Source organism: Serinus canaria, chromosome 1A, assembly GCF_022539315.1.
Source record: "Serinus canaria isolate serCan28SL12 chromosome 1A, serCan2020, whole genome shotgun sequence".
Lineage (NCBI taxonomy): Eukaryota > Metazoa > Chordata > Aves > Passeriformes > Fringillidae > Serinus > Serinus canaria.
In genome coordinates, this window is record NC_066314.1 from 62,256,276 (window position 1) to 62,278,585 (window position 22,310).

The following is a 22,310-nucleotide window of genomic DNA, read 5'->3' on the forward strand; positions in this document are numbered from 1 at the left end:
CAAAGCTCACCTGAGTGAACTCTGGGGAGCAGACACCACGTGATTCTGCTGTGATGAAGTCCCTGATGCTCCTGAGTAATGCAGTGGAGTGATTGAAGGGATTTGCAGTGCCAGGGTATCTACTGGACCCAAACCAGTTGTCATCCATTGCCTTAAAAACAGTGTAGAACATGACTCTGAAGTCTGGTGTACTTTTTTTTTTTTTTTTTTGTTGCATTATTAAGAGTGTGTAGAAATTACAAGTCCCTTGAGTTAACAATTCTTAGGAAAACCTTGAGTAGATGCGCTTTAAGTCAGCATAAAGGTACATTTTCCATGTAACTTCTCCTCAGAATATAATGCATCTTGAAGACAAACTAATGAAGTATGCATATTTGCAGGGATGCAGGAATTACTCATAATATTTACTAGAATGATTTAAAGGTTGGCCAAAATCCAATTGGTAAAAACACTGAATATTTTTAAGCTTGTGATAGCAAACATAAAAAATCTTTGGGTGTACCAGAAAGCAGTCACTCTTCACTTTCAGCAAGCATAAGACATAGTTATAGCTAAATAAAACACATGCATGTGTTTCTCTGTGTTTCTCTGTTTCTCTTTCCTTACAGCTTCAAGTCAAACTGATACAAGTCACATTTTTCTTGGGTATCAGACAAAAGTCTCCTTCAACTCACTTTTGTAGCTAATTTTCTACTTCAAGCTGCTTCTTGAGCTCATCTTATCCAGTTGTTTTTTTCTTAAGAGTCCTTATTGTTGAATCTTGTCACTTTCAGACCATCAGATGGTCACGTATTTCCCACTAGAAATTGATTGCTAATTATCAATCCACTTTTCTTCACTGCTGTTTTTATTTCTTTCTTCAGCATATTCTGATACCAGTCACAGTGATCACTCAGTCCAGAGATGTGACACAGGTTAGTCCACCAGTCCTATGAGTCCCAGCAGACATCTCCAAAAGAAACCACCAGTATGATCACAAAGTTAATCAGGTAAAGGGATGTATATTATTAACAGTTAATGAAGAGCTTTATTTGTCAAACAGTCTTCCCCTCCATGAGAAGGCCTTGTCAGCTCTAGTGTAACAAGCAAACCCTACCCAGCACAGATAAATACAAAATTTTTGGCCATCCCTTGGAAACCAATATCATCATGCTTCAGGTAGCTCTCTTCATGTCTGCTACAATACCTAAACAAAATGGGGTGAGTTGAGGACAGAGTTGCAGCCCTAACTCTGAATTTCCTGGCTTTTGTGTGCTTAAGTCATACCCTTAATGTTATTTGAAAGTATTTTTTTGTGGTTTAATATATACTATAACTTTTTCTTTTGTGACAACTGGATTTATACTGGCTTCATCCCTAATACCACTGGAAACTGGAAGCAGGTCATAGTGTGAGCCTGTCTTCCAAATATTTCAAACAGAAAGTCACCATTCGGCGCTCATCGCTCTTGTTCTCCAATAAAAGTTCAGTGTTCCACTTCAATTAGAGTGATACCTCTTATGTCAAGACCACATCCAACTTGTAGACTGTTTGTCCTCCTGAATGTTGAAGGTGAACAGATGAACAAAAATCTCCTTGTACCTTTCTGCTTTCTGTTTTACTCATATGGAAGGGCTGTGTTTACTGAAAAAACCCCAAAAGGTATGTTTTTTTCACCAGAAATTCTTTTCTTGTCTTTTAATTTGATTTTTCCTTGGTTGATTCGATAATTATTCTATGTTCAAATGTTTTAATGCTACAGACTGCATTCACATTGACCAAAATCTGCCTATCTCACCAGTAAGTACTATTTAATATCTTCATATTAAAGCCATAGTCCTTGGTTGTCTGAGTAGTGTTACACCACAAAGCAAAATAAGTCCATGTGCAGTTGTTGATGTGAAGTCCTGCCTCCTAGTGACTTCTCAGGTCACTGAGCTGAAGAATATTGCTGGAATATTTGGCATTTGGCAGATTAAATGCTGTTTTTTCTGTCATCTTATTGAACCCCATTTTTTCTCATCTGTTATAAGATCCAACACACTTACCCCTTAATCTTCATGTTCTTTTCTGATGATGCAAAGAAGTTGAGCTGTTTTGGTTTTTTTTTTTTTTTTTTTTTTTTTTTTTTTTTTTTTTTTTATTTGGGGGGGGACATTTTCAATACATTTGGAGATTGCCATAGTGAACCAAATGGCCTATCTCTTCCACCTTCCTTCCTTCCTTTTTGGTGGCTAGCAGAACTGTGCACATGGCTCTTGAAATCCCAGGCTGAAGCAGTATTTTTCTAGTAATTGGTGTAAGTACCATTAAATTTAAGTTTTTCGTCTGTATGGTTTTGCAGAAACAACGAAAGTTCATAAGACTGTGAATTTGTCAAAAAAAGGACAATCTTTGGTAGAGGGGACATTTTCCCAGATTTTCCAAGTTCAAAAATCTCATAAAAATGACAGTGGTGATATAGTGCCGGTGAATGGTTCCAAGGTCATTGTCTTGCTGCATCTTCAGGTAAAGGATGAGCTCTTTTTTCATCTTGTTTCCATTCTTTTGGGCTAGTCCCTAAGTAGCAGAAGGAGTTTGTTTGCTCCCTCAAAATACAGCACAGTACAGAGGAATGTGTGTGTCTATGTATGGACACACATAAGTGCACAAAACCACAGAGGTTAGTTTTAATTTACTTTAAAATGCATAAGTGTATTTGGGAGATGGAAACTAAGAGAATTCATAATAAGGCTGAATGTAGTCCAGGAACCTTGTAAGATTTGAGAATAGAAAGCAGTTTTCCAATCTTTCATGTCTGGAAATACCAGATGAGTCAATGGGTGTTCTCTGAGCTAGGAGCTTCCAGGGCTTCTCTCTCCATGTCAGCAGCATTGCCTTATAACTTGTTTTTAAAGGCCACCCAGTATCCACAGCCACCCCTGATTTAACTGGAGCTTTGGGTGCTCAGAACCCCTGAAAATGGGCTTGTGGCTGCCATGGTGCTTCAGGAAAGGCAGGCACACAAAAACAGTGAACAGAAATTAACATCTGGCATCTGGGTTAATGTAAGACTTGCTAAAGGTGACAATTCCTGGTAAAAAAATTACACTGAAGATTTTAAAACCCCCGCCCCACCCCCCTTGTCCCTGAAACCCCTCCAACAAAATAAAACAAAATAAAAACAAAACCAAAAAAATCCACAAAACAAAAAGAAACAAACAAACAAAAAAACCTCAAAGGAAAGAAAACCTGACTTAATCATCGTGTAGTAACACTATGCTTTTAAAATGCTTTTGACCACAAACAGTTTGGAGCAATGAACTGCAATCTATTAAATTTCAGCTCATAGGGATTTTACTTTTTCCTCAGCCTTTTCTGGTATATTATATAAGTATTTTTAGGAAATTCACAGTTCTTATTGAGTTTAAGAGAATTATCTAGCTTTATAAGGAGAAACCAAATAATATCCATGGCTTTTAAGGTAGACTTTGGAAACTAAGGAGATTTTTCATTATTGATTGATGGGTATGTTCTATATTTTATTGTTTTCTTCTGGGACTTACTTCATTTTAACTTTAGGGTAAAATCCAGCCTGATTTATGCAAGTGCCATTATGTAGAATGCTGGAATTTTATTACATTTCTTTCTTTGGGATGAATAAAGTAAGCAGAAGTTGCATTAGAGAGTGTGCCTATCTAGAGCAAGATTTTTTTCAGTATTTAGCTTATATAGGAGAGATTTTTTACATATAATAATTAATGAGGGATGGAGGTATAAGTTAAACAGGCAATATTTAAATGCTATATAGATACTTATAATTACAGTGATTCTTTATCCACATAGACCTTTCAGGAGTTTCAATGAGAATTGAAACCTGTTCATCTCAATGGTCATGGAAATAATTATTTTTGCAAATGAATGAAAAAATCAGCTATGTTGTTTGGGTAATCTCTTTTGGAAGTAACAAAAAAAATGAAATCTAATGACTAAATCCTTCTTTCACAGATTTTCAGAGGCAGTCCATTATCAGCTATTCTTCTTTTGCAGGGTTTATTAAATATTTTATGGAGAAGTCCCATTTCACATGGTATAAGGCTCTGTTAGGATGGTGGTGCCTGTATCTAGGCTTAATGGATAGAAGTGTTCTATAATGCTTCTTGGAAGCTGATTAAAGACAATTAGGGTTTGCTTTGGAGCTGTGATGATTTCAAGTCCTTTTAGAGGATTCATCAAGTATCCTTCCTTGTATCATTCCTTTTTTCTTTTTGGCTGTGCCAGATACAAAGAGCTGAATGATTTGTATGAACTAATTTTTATCAAAGTTGCCATCAAAACAATTCTGAGTGGCGTCAGAAGAGGTGGGAATGTGGGAGAAAAGATGGGGCCTTACATGGAGGAAATAGTGGCCTTCAGGTAACAAGTCTGAGGTGATGGGATCAGAGAGGGGGAAAGGAGCTGCTGCTTGATGAACCAAATATCAATAGTTCAGTACATGGGTAAAGGGCAGTAGGGACAGGAGGCAGATTTAGCTTGGGAACTCTGATTTTGGTACCTGATTCAGAACAAAACCATTTCAGTTTGGTCCTTTTAACTAACTGATGGAAGAATTAAAAGAAAAAGGAAGTGTTGGGGGGGGAAAATTCCTGGGAAGCATCTCTGCCTACTTTTTTTGAGGAGAGAATACCATTGGATTAGTTCCAATTTCATGCAAAAACTGATAGGATATAATCCTATAGGATTTGCAATGATGGGCATTATACTGAGTATATGATTTGGGGATGGGTTAGAATTTGCCTCTATTGAGGCTGTCTGCAGTTATTGTTTGATAAATTGGATAATTAAGCAATAATTATCACTGTCACATAAACAGAAGTCTGGATTTCCCCTCACTTCAAGAAGCTGAGAAGTGAAAGAGTGTTAGCCTTATGGAGAATGGCCAAAGGTCATTTATACTATGCCTTCCACTTGAAAAAAAATATATATATTATTGAGTTTAAGAAATAAATAAATAACTCAGTGCTTACACAAAACTCTCGATTTCAGGGGAGAAGCTCTGCATAACAGAGTGAATGAATTTAAAGTCCTCAGCATTCCCATTTGCTTTTCTGGGGATAAATTCAGACAGTATATTCAATACAGAGTCTATCAACAATCATGAATTAACATCCTACACAGCATTCCAAATTCATATTTTCTGGGAAAAAACTTTAGTATATACTATAATAAATTAGCAATACTACTGTAATGTAGTATGTTGATAAAGCAATTTTACTAAAATTCTTCTAGTAATGAAGCTATTCTAGAATTAGGCTTTGTCTTGCAGTTAATGGAGCTTTATATACTAAAGAATGAAGCAAAAAAAAAAATTGCTTTGCATTTATTTGAAAGCAGGACTTTTGAAGAGCATCACACTAATTCTGTAAAGCTTAGCAAATATTTCTGAGATTTCCAGGAATTCTCTTCCTGTGAAACAAAGGTGGTAAAGGAACATTTTCTACTGGTACGAAGGTTACTGGGGAAAGTTCACTGTCCCGGCGAGGTTTTCAGGGTGATTAACCTCAGGTGCCAAGGCTGTATAGTATTTTTTCTCTGAGAAATAACTCATGCTGATCTGATTGGATTAAAGGGGTCCAGCAGATCATGGTCTTACAGCTGTCTGTACCAGGAGTTGTGGATGCAATATTGTATATTCCAGTATAGAAGAAGGCTCAGTATTAAACAGAGAGACAGGTGGAAAGGCCTGATTTAAAAAAGGCTCTCTGACACTTCTTTCTGGGCTCCTCATGTAGAAGATGATTGGCTGCTGGATAAACTAGATCTGCACAGAAGATCTTCATTGCTTCATGAATTGCTGTCTCAGAAGCTTTTACTGTTCTGTGTAGATGATTACCATACTTGCAGATGACTCTGCACTTACTAGTCCTGATGTTGTCCCTGGGAGAACATGGATAAAAAAAGTTCCTCCATGAACTTTTTTTATCCTCAGTCTTGCATAGATCGTCTCAAAGACCCACTGGCTCAATCTCCTCTTGGATGGAGGGAAAATAAATGTCTTATTTTGGAAATATTGTGTCATTTCAAGGTTTTAAGACTTAATGAGGGCCACTGAAAGAGACACAATGGATTAGAGGTGCAATAAACACAGAAACTGTAACAGAGACCCTCTGGGGCACACCAGTCTGGGAGAGTTTTGTAAAGAGGAAAGATACAAGAAAGGTTAAATAGGTCTTCAGTGTGCTGAATGTCTCTTATATTCTTTTATAGAATAATATAACTGCACAGTGCTTAACTCAGTTTGAAATTTCACTTTACGGTTGATCTTTTCCAGACTAATGATGCAGTTTCAGTGGTAGGACACAGGAGACATGCCAGTGACAATGATTAAATAAAAAGAAAACCATTAAGAGAAACCCTGCATATTGTTGCTTAGCAGAAAACCAAAACATTGTTTTCCTGAAAGCCAAATGAATTTGTTTTCTAAAGTGTTAAAAAGGGCATTGGACATCAATAGAAATGAATGGGAGGAGAGAGCTGTGTTGTAGTAGTTGTCCTTTGGATAGTGATAATACTTACTATAATATCTCCATATTATTTTTATATGAAAATAAACACTGAATTTGCAAAATAGTGCTAGACTTAAATAGTGTGAAGGTCACACTCCAAGCAGATATTTTAAAATGTGCTTCACTTTACTGACTTTAGTTACTGTCTCTCTCTACCTATTTCCAGATATTACCTCAAGTCTGATATGGATAAATGAAAACTTAATCTTTTCCCTGTTAATCCCTTTTGCCTTCTTTCTAATCAGTATGAATAATGCTAATCTGTTTACTCAGCCCCAGAAGCCAGGCACAACCTTTGGGTTGGGCTTGAGTCCAGACCTTCACATCCAGGCTCTGTGTGTGTGTCTTTGCCATCTGAGACCTCTGTTCTGGGCTGGGATAAATCTGTCTCTGAACACATCAGTTTATACACCCTAACTATATATAGACAGCAAATACACATAGTTTAGATCAGATAAAATTTTAGCAGGCCACAGCTGGATAAAGTGAATCCCTAGATGAGATGATGAGGGCCTGGATCAAGGATTTAGCAACAAGTATAGAAAAGGTGGAATATGAAAGATGATCTGGAGAAGGAACTTTAAGGCATAGCATCATTTTGAGACGTCTAGGCAAAAGGGTTGTTTTTATTCTGTCTGGAGTTAATAAGAGCTGCTGCTTTCTTTTCTTTTTTTTTTTTTTTTTTTAATTTCTGAAGAAAGGCAGATCCCTGACTTTTGTTCTCTTCAGAACAAGAATTAAGATACATGTGTTGGAAGAATATTACTGAAGTCACCCCAAGTGTAAGTATTCAAAAAACAATGAGCTTTGAAATGGCATTGAAAAGCACAGTTTTTCGCACCAGACAAGAAATAGGTGCAGTAAATTAAACCTGAGCCAAAGGATTCTGTTAACTTTTGCTAGTGGAGGCAGTGGGCTGATGATGACAACTGATACTCTTCAGTCCCTGAAGACCTGAAGCTGTTAGAGTAGGCTTGTAAGAGCAGGCTCCCACCTGGAAGATTCTGCTGCCTCCATGGCCTAGAATGCAGGCTGATTTTCCTATGATTTGGAGAACTGTTTTTGAATCAATTATGTTAAGCACCAGGGCAATTCCTTCCTTTTCTTGACACTTGAAGTGAATGACCTGTCAAGGTAAATGCTTAATTTTCTGAATATAAAGTCATTTGGCATATAAACTGCATGGATTTTTGCTTATTTCATGTCTATGACATACAAAGTCTAAATCTATGTTTGATTAATGGAGGGGGAGGAAGCCCTCTAATTTGCTCCTGTTTTGTATTTAAAATGTTCATTTACATTCCTGTGTGAAAAAAACAGGGCTTTTAATAATAAGGGGTTTTTGTTTGTTTCTTTGTTAGGGTTGGTTGCTTTTTTTTTTTTTTAAATTAGAAAAATGGAAGATTATTTTTAAGCAGGAAGAATTTTTTGTTGTTGTTATTGTTTGCTTAAATGGACTCCATTTACATATTTAGATTGCCTGAATGAGTACTATTTCTTTAGGCAGACAAGGCACAAAAATTTATTCCATATTTCCAGACTTTTCTACTCCTCTGGCAATTTGAAATACAAAATTCTCACCTTCCTCTTTCTGGACTTCATCACACATCCAAAGCCTAACAAATATTAGATGAAATCTGGTTTTTTAAAATTATTTTTGTTTTTTGGTTTTTTTTAATAACTATTCAAACAACCTGTGTTGTCCAGATATCCAAAATCTCTCTGTGGTGTTCACTGCTAAGGATAATCCATTTCAGGAAGACTGAAGGTAATAGATTTCATGGGCATTATTTAATAAAATTACCACCTCAGTGAAATGGGAAAACATGACATGGAAACCAAACAAAACCGTCTCGTTAAAAGATGTCTTAAGCCCAAATGAAATAAGAATATCGTGGAGTCTACTTAAAAATTGAGGTGAAAAATTGGAAGAAATTTGCAGGAAACTTTTCCATTTTATTTTACAGAAAATGAATGGATATGTTCCCATTCCTGTGGAAAATTTTGGAGGTACCTCACATAATTTATAATTGATTTTCCACTAAACTGTTGAAGAATCTTTTTTGCTTCTGTTGCTAAAGTGCAGAACCAGCAAAAAAACCTGCAGAACATCTTGGCAAATTCTTCAGAAATTACCTCTACCTCAGAAACCTGAAAGTATGATTTTTTTTTGTTTGTTTTTAGGTCTTCTTGGGGTTTTTTTGTATTTGAAAAAGAAAATATTTTAAATGTGTGGAATACATTAGTTCCATAATGTATTTCTTCTATTCATTAGGGCCATAGTACTGTGGTATATTTTAGCTGACCATTTCAAATGACACTTAAAGGTAAATTTCATATTTTTAGATTTAAAATTTAATAATTCCTTTTTAGAATGCTTGGATCTAATCTGTGACTTAAAAGCCATAATTGAGCAAGTGTCAAACCTGCACTTGGTTTGCTCTTTCCTAGATTTCCAAGAGTCTGGATATTAGGAGTTTTAAATAATCATCTCATGAGTTTTATTACTGTATAATGAGTCTCTCCGCCTTGAGTTGCTGCTGAATTTTCTGCAGTAACAAAAAATGCTTTATTATCTTCAGAGCAACTTAAAGAACTCAGAAATTTCATTTAGTGTGTGAGAACTTTGCCCAGAACTTGAGTGCAGTATAAAGAGCCATTAGAATCAACCTTAACTGAAAAGTTCACTTGAAATCAAGGACAAATTTATCCCTTCACCTGAAGTACAGTTTTATCTGCACTGTTTTGGTGTCTCCTGCTTGATACAGATAGAAGTGAGATGCACATTTTTACCACTCATTATTGTAGTCATGCTGCAGAGGACGAAGTCTTCAGCTAAAGGTGAAGGTTCTTTGGGATTAAATACACATTTTACTGCTGATGTCAGGGAGATTAGCATTTTGCCCTTAATTTGCATAAAAATCAACCTGGAATCATTCCCTATCATCATGGTTTAACCCCAGCCAGCAGCCAAGCCCCAGGCAGCCCCTCACTCACTCCCTCACCAGTGGGATCAGGGAGAGAATTGGTGAAAGCTGGAAAACTCATGGGTGGAGATATAGACAGTTTAACAGGGAAAGCAAAAGCTGTGCACACAAGTAAAGAATTAAGTAATCTCTTCCATGGGCAGGCAGGAGCTGAGCCATCTCCAGGACAGCAGGACCCTATCACATGTGATGGTGACTTGGGAGGACAAACACCATCACTCCAAACATCCCTCCTTCCTCCCTCTTCCCTCCACTTTATACACTGAGCATGATGCCATATGGTCTGGAATATTCCTTTGGTCACTCTGGGTCACCTGCACTGTCTCTGTCTCCTCCCAGCCTCCAGTGCCCCCCACAGTTCCTCACCAGCCTCATGAAAAGCAGCAAAAGCCTTGGCCTTGTATAAACCCTGCTCAGCAGTAACAAAAACATCTCCATACTATCAAGCCAGTGTTCAGCACAAATCCAAAATACCAACCACTGTGAAGAAAAATAACTCTACCCCAGTCAAAACCAGCACACCAATGCACTGCACTGATTTTTCAATCCTGTCTCTGTAGCATCTTTTGCAAATTTACTTACACAGTAGATTGCAGAGACAGAAAAATGAGAGGGTTTCACTTCTTCCTTCAAGCAACAGACATTAAGCTATTTCCTTCTATTTCCTAGAGCCCTTGAGAACACATTTTAGTTTAACTGTGATATTAGTTCTGCTCATACCACTGATACAAGAATGTGTAAGATTCATTTCATTGCCAGTACCCTCATCCATACATTTCACTTGACACTGGTGAGATTTTCAGAGATACCTTGAAAAATATTTCTGCCAGTGTTCTCTGTTGGTACAGAACCATCATATAGCTTGAAAAATACTGTTTAGGAGGCAGGTGCATTCCTTTGTTTCCAGTTTCTTAACAGTAATGTTAGATCATGCATATTGTGTTTCTAAAACCTAGTTTTGATCAAGCTTATTTTGAAAAGTGCCCATTTTTATCTGTATTGAATTCACAGCCAAGACTGGATATTATCATGTTTTTTGACTTAAAAACCTTCAAATAAATGCTAATTTCAATTAACTGAAAATTCTGAACTGGAATACCATTTACCTGACAATATTGTTACCACATGAGGTTCAAGCCAGTCTTGGCTACTTTCTACATGGGTTTTAGGCTTCATATTATAGCAGGTTCTGTACTTCAAGGAGAATATTTCTAGTTTAGATATATTCTATATTTAGTAAACTGAGTGTCTTTGAATTGAATATTCAGTGGCTGATACTAGAAATAAAAATTAAACAAAAAATCCTACTTGATGTTTGACATAGAATTTTAGGTTTTTTCCCTGGCAATGTTTTTTTTTTTTTTTTTTTGTGATAATTGATAATTTCTTAAGCTCTGAATATCCATATATAATTCAGATCAAATGAGCTTCACCTTATGTAAAGTAATACCTATCTTTAAAACACTAAAGGGAAAGTATGAAATCTGACTTCAGATTAGCAATCTATTATTGTATTGCTTCAGGTTTCCAAATGATTGTCATGCACTCTCTGGAACCTGAACTAATGACTCAAGCCCTCTTTGCTCAGATATTTTTGCTGTGGTGAAACTTGTGATATTTGGTGAAGCTCAGATATTTTGGCTGTGAAGTTTCTCATGCTGGTATTTATAACTGTGATGTGACTTTATTTCCTGAAGTGACCTTAGAAGTATTTTTGATTTATGTGACTATTTGTAATTATTTAGGATGCTAATTCTGATTATTTTAATTTGCTGAGTGGACAGGCTTGATTGATACCATAAAAAGGAGTCCTTTTAATTTATTAGTTGTTTAATTTGGTAATAATAAAATGCTACTTCATAATTCAGTTGATTTGTAAGCTCACAAAGACAAAACTGTCAAGGTAATTAGTGGAAAAACAACTCTCATCCCCTCCTCCTCTATTTAAAAATGAAATTATATCAATTTTCAAGCTAACATATCCCAAGGGAAAATTACTGTGTAACTTCCCTCTCTCAAAGAAATCTCTTCAGTCAGTTAAAAAAAAAATGGCCAAAGATTTACTCCATAGACCCTGAAGATTACTTCAACATATGGAAAAATAAGAGGACACAATTACCTTTTTATCAGTTGAGTATTAGCCTTATTTTCACAATTTTATGAGTTCCTTTTAGTTACTGTTAATTTAGACATATTCAAATGGGGTGATTCAGTTGCAAGTTCTTCTGAGTAATTTGTTTTGGTTTTGGTTTATTTTCAAAAAAAGAGAAACTTTAGAACAGGAATTATATACTGGAAGGCACCTTTAGCTCAGATAAATACACAGGTTTGGAGCAGGAGAATGCAATTACATGTAGGACTTGAGAATGTATGATGAGATCCTTGGCTATTTTAAATACCTCTTTGAACAGATTCAAATGGATGAAAACAATCCTGGATGTAAATGTGCTGATATAAACTAATCCACTTTTTTTTTTTTCAATGAAGTTGTTTGATAAATTCAAAAAGAAATTGTAAATACTCCAGACTAAGTTATCTTCCTTTCTTATCTCTCATATTTTCATCTGCTGTGATGTCTCTGAGGCATACAAGTTCATTCTAATTCAAATTTATTTTTCTTTCTTTCCATTTCACTTTGCCTTTCACCTCTATTACTCTTTTTCATCACAGAATCTGCAAACACAATCTGTCCTTTGACTCTCTTTGACCCAAATCTGTACCCAAGGTGCTACAAACAGAAGAAATAAATATTAAATAATACAATATTAAATACTGCACTGTGATTTGAAAAATGGAAAAAAATTATTAGTGTTTTGTACAGCATGAAAGAAATTATTGTCACTTAGGTGCATGCTGTAGAAATTTATACAGATAGCTGAAGCTCTTTTGTCATGTTAGCAGCATTGTATGCAAGAAAATTATGACATTTTCCATTATAAGGTGATTTTTTAAAAATAGCTATTAACTTTGCTAGAATTAAACTACTGGAGATGAAATCTCCTTGTCTGACCAGAGGTTGTTTTGTTCATTTTAAGTTTTAGTTTCATGGACGACAAGTTTTACACATCATCTTACACTTGTTGCCATGACAATGATGATCAGGAGTCTTTGGAGCAGGGAATTTCTATGTGAGAGAAGGATAGTTTGAGGTTTAGGGATAGAGCATTTATTTACCCTTCAAAATTTGTTCAGTTTTGGATAACTTACAATTATTTGAATAGTCCTAATTTACACATCCTCTGTAGAGTTTTGTTAACAAACTTTTATACATTTTATGAATATTCCCTGTGTCTAAGGCATGCTTAGTTTGCTCAGAGAGTGGATGAGCAATTTATACTGTTTGAAACATCTTCAATCTCATTGAGGAAATACCTGTTTTCATTTTTTTCAGGACACAGCATGAAGAACATCCACACCATGCAAAATTTTACTGTTTTCCATGCTGGCTTGCAATGACTGGCTGTGTCTGCATTGCACAATAAGTACAGTTGTTCTCGCCTTTACATAGTGCTGACCTGCACTGCTTCTGATCCTGGCTCAGCCAGCTAGTTTAGGTATCTGCATTTTCCTCCCTCACCTGCTGTAATTATATCCACTGCCTAGAGTACTCATCATAATCTTGCTTTTGCTCCCAAAATGTCATGGAGAAGGTTGAGCGGAGAAAGAAAGAGAGTGGAGCCTAAGGCTGAATCTCCCTAGTGAACATAGCTTTAAGCAATTTGCTTTAACAAATCAGACTTTTTACCAAGGTCTTAGGAGCAGTACAAGGGGCAGTGGTTTTAAAGTGATAGAATTGACTTGGACAAAAGGAATTTTTTACAGTTACAGGAATGAGACTCTGGAACAGGTTGCCTAGAGGAGTTGTGGGTGGCCCATCACTGGAAGTGCTGAAGGTCAGGTTGAATGAGGCTTTGAGCAAATTGATAGTGAAAGATGTCCCTAGAGGGCATGAACTAAATGATTTTTAAAGGTCATTTCCAACTCTCACTTTCTCAGTTTCTTCTCCTGCTGTTTATTGCATTAGCTCAGGCTGTAAATGACTGTGTTGTGATTCTAAAAGTTGTGATTCAGATGAGGACCAACACTTCAGGTCACACTTCTAGTTTACAAGATAAATTTCAGGAAATTACATTAAAAATACTGCAAGGGTGTTATAGTTAAAAAGTCAAATACTTCAAAACTGTGCCAAAATTGAAGACATTTGTTCTTTTTCAAGTAGAGCTGTATGAGTATACTACAATAGTACTTTTAACTGTGTTTTTGAATGCTAAACAATTTTTCTTTGCTCCACTGATGAGGCAAAGTTGTTAATGAATGATAGGATAAATGCTAGATATATTGGCTCTTAGACAAGATGGATTAAAAATGTCAGAAAGCAAGAAGTGAGAAAACAAGAGAGGAGGGGAGGGGAGGGGCATTGCTTGCTCTTCATCTCTTCATTTCACTGGCAGATGGCAAGGGATAAAGGGGTGTGAAGGAAGGCAAGCTGGATAAAGCCAGTATTGGTTTTGCATGACTTTGTCTGAGACACCTGTGCTGACCCATCTGATTATTCAATATGGGTCAGAAAGGAACCCTCAAACAGGAAGCCTTTTACCCCTACTGGAAGAAGAGCTTCTCTCCTGTTCCCAATTTTATTTTTTTTTTTTTGCTACTTCAGTGAAATGATTAATCCATCCTGTGTTCATGCTTTTGGCTGAAGCACCTATTCCTAGAGCAGCTACGCCCTTCCAGTCTGAGGATGGGCCATTAACACCCCATGGCTTGCATACCCTGCCTTAAAGGTCCTCACAGCTGGACCTCCTCAGGCCCAGCAACCAGCTCCATCCTCCCACTCACAGAGCATTCAGGAGCCAAGCTCTCTGCATGCCTATTCCCCTGCAAAGGCAGAGGGGGACCACTATCCAACAGCCCATGGACCAGGCATGTAGCTGTAAGCAACAGCCAAAAATCTGAGTGGGAGGAACACCTGCAGCTGAACAGAAATGTGTCAGCAAAAGTGTTCAAACAACAAATTTTTATTCCCTGAGAGGGCAAACATGGCCCATAGGTTGCCAGATGATGAAACAGGAGAGAGATTTGGGGGGCTGGGAATGAATAGGAAATAGAAAAGGGTAGCAAATATGCCCACCACTCAGATATTCCTTAGTAAGATAGCTTGGTCCACTGAGGACTAAAACCCCCAAAATGCCAGAGTAGCAGTTCTTACACACCACAACTGTTGAGAGGACTGGAAAGGCCCCAGAAGTTGCCCTGCTGTGTAAATCCTGCTGACATGCCTCCTTTCCCTGGGCCAATTTGGAAGCAGAAGGGATGTTTCTGAGTACTGAGGATAGAGTGAGACCCCACCTGGAGTACTGGGCACCATCCACGTCTTCCCAACAAAAGAAAGACCTGAAATGTTGGAGCAATTCCAGAGGAGGACCATCAAGTTCATAAGGGGACTGGGACATTTTTCCTCTAAGACAAACTAAGAAAAGTGGGTCTGTTCAGATTGGAGAAGAGAGAGTTGCATGGAGGCCTCACAGCCACATTCTGGTGTTTTAAATGGGACTACTGGGAGGTCAGAGAACAAAGAGGGACTCTTTGCTAGGAACTGTAGTGATAGGACAAGGAGCAATGGGTACAAACTGAGAGAGAGGAAATTTAAGTTAGAGATTTGGAAGACATTCTTTACTATGAGGATGGTTAGGCACTGGAATGGTTTGCCAGGGGCAGGATGTGGCTGCCCCCAACCCTGGCAGTGTTCCAGGCCAGGCTGGATGAGGCCTCGACAGCCTGGTCTACTGGGAGATATCCCTGCCCCTGGCACCAGGGTTTGTGACTAGGGGATCTTTAAGGTCTATTCCAACCCCTTAACGTTCTGTGATTTGATCCCATATCAGGATTCAGCTGATGTTTCTTCTCTGGTGTCTCCTGCAGCTGGCCAACACACAGTGGCCAAGGGAGCAGGATTTTGGAAGAAAACCAAAAGTATCATACAGGCTAATGTTTACACAATTTCTCCAGCCCTTCCTGCTCTCAAGGAATCACAATTCTCTCAGACCCAGTAGCTGTTGTACAACAAGCCATGATGATTCTACTGGGGAATCCTGCTGTGGGAGGAATGTTTGAACCTTTCCCAGGGCAGGCTGACAGGTGTTGTGTCTTTGGAGGCTTAGAGGTTGAAGGTTCATCTGAGGACCTTATCCTTGGCACTAGGGAAATCACCATTTTAAAATGTGATAGGAGGAAAGAGAGAATAATTAAAAGAGTCTGAGTACAGGGACAAAAATATCAAGGTCAGGTGAAAAAGATGGGATGCTGAGGCAGCAGAAAAGTTGGATAGATGAAGAAGTCCATTTACAGAGTCATGAGAGGTAGTGTACAATAGCCACATAGAGGCATGGACAAATTTTGTCATTTTCTATTGTATGAGAATTGATGCAGGGTTTTAGATATCAGCAGTACCAGGACATTGTGTCATTGTGTGTTTCCTTTGTACAACCTGGAGGATTTCACAATAGTGCAATCACCTCACCAGCAGTTGTTCTGTCCTGCAGGCTGGCTTCACAATCTGAACTGATGCCTGGTAAGCAAGGATAAATGGGGTATTTGCTTTAAATGCCACAACAGAACTCTGAATTAGATTCATACATGTTACTCTGTCTGTCCACAAGCCCTGTTGGTTGGTCTGTTTCATTACCAGTTTTTATCTCTTATTCCAGGTGCATGTTGCCTAGATTATTGAAACTTACCCTTACATTTTGTAAGAGGCAAGGGTGGAAAGAAGCAGAAGATCTTATTGGATTGGCTAATGAAAAATATCTATGCTTTTATTATGTAAGTATTGGAGTTGGTACCTAATTCTGAGCTTCAGCTTACTGTTTCAAATTCAAACTTACTGTCTTTGACTGCTATATAATACTAAGATGTGAATTTGAGATATTCATTTTAAAGAAGTACGTATTTTTATCAGCACCTTTGTAAGGGTTATATGTCTATTTTGCTTATCTTTATAACAATCAATGAGATTCTTTCTGGTGATTTTATTTTTTATTTCATTTGATTTTATCTTCTAAGGCTGGATTATTAATAGTTTTAATAATTTTATCATTAATACTTTTAATAGCTTCACTATTCAGATGTCTGCAGTTCACATTTTGCATCTGAGATAACCTTTAAAATTGTCAGTATTTTGCTTTAGTAAATTTAATTTTTTTTGTTCAGAATAATGAAGATTAACGACAAGATTCTTTCAATGACAATGCTGTCAGTTTTCCAGTCTTCTTTAATTTTTGTATTTAATTGCCCTTTAATGTTTGCTAGAAAATTATACTAATGGTTTAGAGGTTTCCTCAGCTGATTGATGTAAGACTCTTGAACCTAATGTATCTGAGTTTGTAAATGTTTATTTGTCACAGAAACTACCTCACATCCTGCTTTGTTATGCATGGCTAATTATTTGATCTGTCAGTAGTACATTCAGAGGTAGCCACAGAGTTTGTTTCCTTCCAAATTCCACTGAAATACATTCCTGCTTTTCCTTGATCCCGCTTCACCATCCCATTGTCTGACCCTGTATATTAATTTATCATTAATTCACCGAGTTTATAGCTTCTGGAATAATTCTAATTGCCTTATCATTAAAAATTTGTTGATTTAGTAAAACTCATTCATTTGAGTTACTAACCTCAATAACTACTTACTTCCATTTGTATTTTATACTAATTTCATTGTCATTTTTAATTCCCTCTCCATGCACTATAAATGTACTACATGCTTGTGTATGTATTTGGGTGTAAATACAAAATTTATGTGCTTGCTTTCACGAAGAGGATCTTCTTCATTCAAATATATTTTTTGAATCTGAGGGATCTTGGCTTCTTGGGCATCCAGCAAGATGCTTCTGAAAAATTCCCAGTTGTTTCAACACTTCTTCATTTAAATGGATTTTCCCAACTCTAAACTCAACTGTTCCTCTCAGTTTCAAAAACCTGCAGGTTTTCAAAGATCCAACAAGAGATATCTCAGGTTGGTGACATATCCTGTTTGCATTAAATAAATCAAACCTCATTTCATTGGGCAATTTTTCAATTTTTCAATTTTTGTAAAAGCCATTAACTGTTCCTTATTTATCATAATGAGGTCCATTATGGTGAGTAATTGATAATGGACATTACTGAGTTACTTGATATCCCATGCAGGATTTCTGCATTAAGAAAAAAATCCATTACTTCTAGAAATTTCTGAAGTCTACACTGCCTGTGTAGACTGAGAAAATGATCTGCAGGATGAAAGTCACTTTAGGTAACAGAATTTTCCTTTCTGCTCTTAACAACCGGGTTTTTTGAGGGGAAGCTCCTCTGCTTTTGTGAATTGTGGTAAGCTGTTGAAGAGACCTTCTAGTTTGATTTTGTTTGTTCAGCTAATTAGTACTTTAACCACAAACACTGTGGAGCCCACTCAGTCATCTATGACTTTCTAATCATATAGCAGGGCATTGGATGCAAAATATCACCACCACCTTATCTGATTTTCCACTGCAGCTTTTATGGAACACATTAGACATGAAATACAATCCTCCAAAATCCATTGGACTTACCCCATCAGGTTTCTCTATTATAAATCACACAATTTCTTTTCTCCTACATGACCATTTCCAACTACCTTTATTGACTCTGGGGGCTCCACACTATAGTTCTCATATTACCTCCCAGCATACTTACTTGCTTTTTGTTTTGTCATAAAAAATGATGCTTTTATTTGGCCTATGCGCTTGGATATGTATGTCTTGTTCTGTCATCATGATTCTCTCCTTTCATGTAGTTTGAGTAGATTAAGTCTTCCTGACTACTTCATCTGTCAACCAGAGCCCTGGTACCTATTTTGCTGAAATTAAAGCCATAATACCATGCAATCTTTTATTTCTATAGAGGTTACCCTGCTGTTTTATTGAACCAAAATCTCCTCTTCCTTCACCTACCACCCCTACTATTGAACTCCATTGTCTTCTGCCTGCTTTTTAATTTTGCTTGGAAAAAAGATGTTTAAGGTTTTTAAAGTATCAGCTACGGTAGCTTTTTCATGCTTTTCTCAGCTGCCTGGTTGATTAATGTTTTTAGTGGCTGAAAAATCAGCTGAAGTAAATAAATAAATAATCATGTCTTCAAAGCTCTTTAATTGCCTTTAGTGCTTCCTGTTGGATGGGAGAAATCATCCTGTTGTGGAATACATCTTAGGCACACGCCCAAGATATTTCTGGGGCACTTTTGTGTACTCTGAGCCGAACATCAGCTCTCTGAATTTCCCTCTGCTAAACTAATAGATAAGTTCTTGAAGGCTGTTATTTTCTGATGCCTCACACACTATCAGGTAGTTATTTTGATACTTCCAGCTGGGACCAATAGACTCTAGTGACTCTCACAATGTAGAGTGAAAACAGACTAATATTTGTTGTTTCTCACTTGAGTCAGTTACTTGTCATTGGGAAACTGGAAGATCTGCTGTGGTACCGACTGAGCTGATCCACTGGGGAATCCCACACGTGCACAGTGTGTGAACTTCAGCATCACAAATTCCTTCCCTGTTTTGGCTACCAGGCTGAACCTCATGTAGAGGTGAAATCATTTCTATTCACAAGGAAGGATACAGATAATACTAGATTTGGTGTTAGTCACAGAAAATGATGACTATTCATCTTTGTTGCTATAGCGAAACCACATGTATACAGCAAAACTTATAAGCACTCTTCTGCAAATTCTGATGGAAACTCTGCTGCTAACTCCTCTATTTATATTTCACGGTGTCTGTTTCAGCTAGCTTTTATTCATTGGTCAAGTCAATCCCATCATGTGTCAAGAACTGTCAGCCAAGTTCAAGCACCAGAGGAAGAGCACACACCTCAGGCAGCGTGTGTGAAAAGCAGCAATGCATTCCTGTAATTGTTCCTGAAACTTCCAAACAGGAGGGTTTTACTGGGCCATATATCCAGCTCTTTCCTCCCACCATGAGCTACTGCTTGAACTCTGCCTTTGGTCTCTGCCTGTTTGTCACCCTGGCTGCTCTTGGGCTTGGTTCTACTTCTTGTTGTGGGAGCATTTTGAAATCATTACGCCTTTATTTTCTGAGAAGCAAGATTTATGGGGAAGGTAATATCCTTTATTAGACTGTTTGGTTCATTTGGAAAAAATGGGCATTCTTGTGGGGTCAGAGTCCCTTCATTACACTTGTTTTCTGCCTGCTTGGTTTTTCCATGTCTGAAAGAACTGCTTAGAGAAAGCAGTCCTGCTCATTTTGTTCCTTTTGGTTGCTACATTTTCTTCCAGTGTAATAGAGAGAACACATGTACTTGTGTTATTTTGTGGGGACTTGTGTTCTTTTGTGGAGACTTTTGTGCTTGTTTTTCCAAAATCCAAAATAAAAATAATAAAACCAATTTTAGGCCAAACATCTGTATTTTGGCCCTGGTGTATGGAAACCTCACTGCCTCCAGGTTTTTTGGAAAAAGTCCTGGACTGATATGATCAACTTCTCTTTTTCTTAGAGGAAAAATAGAAATCTGCTCTACCAGTTACATAAGAGGGAGAGGAAAAACCCTATGGAGAATAGCAAGATATATGTATTGATTTAAAAATGACAAATAGAAACATTCCAAATATTTGCAAATTATTTCTTCTGCTGCTCACACCCCAACTAATAGAAAAACAATCTGTATTGAGTAACAGGCTGTAGGTTTTGAACATTTTTAAGATCTAATGCAGTCCGGAATTCCAGACCCATGCAACTTCTCAGCTATCTAGCAGAGTTTACATAAGTTTTAACTGATTTAAATACCAATATATTTTTCTTGACAGCATGGCCTCTACATAGTGGGCAGAGAGTTCTTACACTCCTCTAGTAATTCCATTCTATGCTTTTCTCACTCTGTTTACTTCTCCCTGAAATGACCGTGACCTTCTGCCAGATTTTCTTGAAGGTTATGCTAATCTTTGTTGGCAAGAGAAACGGTAGCTGGAGCGAAAAAAGTGAAAGAGAATGCCACATGAGAATGAACAGCATGCGGAGCGTGAGAAGTTTCTGCAATAACTGGAACTGGAGCAGCCTTGTCAGCATGCAGTCCCTGGAGCAGTAAGCGGGGATGTACGCACTGGAATGTTCAAGAATGAAATGTTAATTAACATTCAGGTACTCAGAAAGGCATTTGGGATAAATCCTTTGCTAAGGCAGGTGGGTGCCCCTCAGGTACTTTCTGTGAAATTTTGAGTATGTCACACAGCCATTCATTCAGCCTCAAAATAAATTTCTTTCGTGTTTAAGTCCAAATGAATTTGTTTGTCTCCCTGAGAGTGCAGTGTGCAGCCTTTCTCCCATAAATGGCAAATGTGTTTATGTGCAGGGTCAAACAAACTTCCCACAATATTTTCTGACCTGAGCATCTTAAAACATGGTCAAAATTAAACTGCCTCCTGTCAGATTTATGCAGATCAGTATATTTAACAGCATGAAAGAAATCCTTTGGAGTGGAGGGAAAGGGTTAATGCCACTCTCTTAAAGGAGCTGGAATTGCTGCTGCTTCCTAGAAGATCCCAAGTGTTGCAGTTTAAGCCACTTCAGGCTCTTGAAAATTGCAACATCTGTAGCATGGTTCAGGGCCAAAATGCAAACAGTTATGTCACATCTACTTTACAAGATGGAACGTGGTTTAACCAAGTTGAGGGGCAAGCCTGCTGCAAGGAGGCCCCACAATATATTTGTTTTTGTAGAACAGATGAACCCTAAATTAGTACCAGATGTCAGTACTAGGTCTGCTGTATGGGGAACACAGCAGGGAACAAGCAATTATGGTGGAGCCACTGTGAGGCCATATTTAAGGTTGCATTCTGTTTTAACTGACAGGGAGAACTCAGTCTTTTTATATTATATTAAAACACCATCTTGCTCCATTCAGCATTGGTCCATGTGTGTATCTACTGGGGGATGATAAAGTGCCTTCTGCTCTCAAACCAGATTACTGTCTGCCTTTGGATTGCCTAAACAGCATATCCATGCCCTATTTCTATTTGTGCTCTGCACTGAGATCGTGAAGAGTGGAGTGAGCTTCTTCTTTCTTGGTTTGCTTCAACTGCCTTTGGCTTCAGATGTAGCTCTGCTCTCATCACAGGCTGCAATGCTTTTGGCCTTGTGATCATTTTTCTGTCATTTTGCTTGTTAGTTTGTTCATTGGTTACTTAGCAATTTTCTTTGTTTTCCTAGACTTTTTTTGTTGCCAAGAACTTTCCTCTTGGCAAACAGGGAAAAGAAGAGATTTTCAGTTTGAGTTAAGCCATGTGGCTTCCAATAGCCTTTTAGTTCTCTGCCTCAGAACAGTTTAGTCCCCTATCCCACATGGTTCTTTTGTGACAGGGTCTTCTTTCTTGCTCTTCCCATCACATGTGTTGAGGGCATGTGTCAGGAAGAATCCTTATTGTCAGGAAGATAATTGCTTTCAGAAAGAATTCTTTGTTCTGGAGATTCCCCTAACTCCATGTCTTTCACTTGCTCAGATAAAAGAAAAGATCTTCAGTATCATCTCTTGAATTTAATTGGGAACCTCTGAGGGTTTCTTCAGACACCAGCAGGGCAATACAGAGGGCAAGGACTCCGTGTTTGGAAGGCCTTTTTTTCTCATTAATGTCTGAGTAGTTTTCCTTTGGAGCAATAGAGTGCATAGGGAGTTCAAGGAAGATAATTTAATCCAAAGTCTTCAAATAAATGTCTCTTGTTTCTTCCTTTCTTTTTAACTTTCATGACTTAGTGGTCCCACAGGCTCCATCTGTAG

General features: G+C 37.6%; 1 long non-coding RNA gene across 3 annotated transcripts; it reads left to right on the top strand.

Annotated features, from left to right (window-relative positions):
• The first annotated feature begins 7,220 nt into the window (after window positions 1–7,220).
• LOC127061163 (uncharacterized) lies at window positions 7,221–20,793 on the top strand. Of its 3 annotated transcripts, XR_007780627.1 has the most exons (5): window positions 8,500–8,681; window positions 12,903–13,065; window positions 16,219–16,333; window positions 19,309–19,641; window positions 20,457–20,793. It is a non-coding gene; the product is annotated as an uncharacterized LOC127061163 (long non-coding RNA). The 3 variants fall into 3 exon arrangements; XR_007780625.1 differs by lacking the exon at window positions 20,457–20,793 and having other exon boundaries at window positions 19,309–19,880; XR_007780629.1 differs by lacking the exons at window positions 8,500–8,681; window positions 12,903–13,065; window positions 20,457–20,793 and adding an exon at window positions 7,221–7,306 and having other exon boundaries at window positions 19,309–19,880.
• The last annotated feature ends 1,517 nt before the right edge of the window (window positions 20,794–22,310 follow it).